Source organism: Etheostoma spectabile, chromosome 19, assembly GCF_008692095.1.
Source record: "Etheostoma spectabile isolate EspeVRDwgs_2016 chromosome 19, UIUC_Espe_1.0, whole genome shotgun sequence".
In the NCBI taxonomy this organism is placed as follows: Eukaryota; Metazoa; Chordata; class Actinopteri; order Perciformes; family Percidae; genus Etheostoma; species Etheostoma spectabile.
In genome coordinates, this window is record NC_045751.1 from 11,891,130 (window position 1) to 11,891,388 (window position 259).

At 39.0% G+C, this 259-nt stretch overlaps 1 pseudogene; it reads left to right on the top strand.

The window, feature by feature from the left end:
- LOC116669467 (myosin heavy chain, fast skeletal muscle-like) overlaps window positions 1–259 on the top strand; it is a 22,555-nt pseudogene that overhangs the window by 2,310 nt on the left and 19,986 nt on the right.

A 259-nucleotide genomic window follows, 5' to 3' on the forward strand; every position in this document is an offset into this window, starting at 1 on the left:
GGATGGTCGTCCGTATCAACCAGAGTTTGGACACTAAACAAGCAAGACAGTTCTACATCGGTGTCCTGGATATTGCTGGCTTTGAAATCTTTGATGTAAGCTTTATTTAAAAAAAATTCAGAGGCCAATACTTTTCATGAAAGAATCTTCTTGCCCTACCAGAGATTATACTAATTATTTGTCCCATCACAGTTCAACACATTGGAACAGCTGTGCATCAACTTCACCAATGAGAAACTGCAACAGTTCTTCAACCACA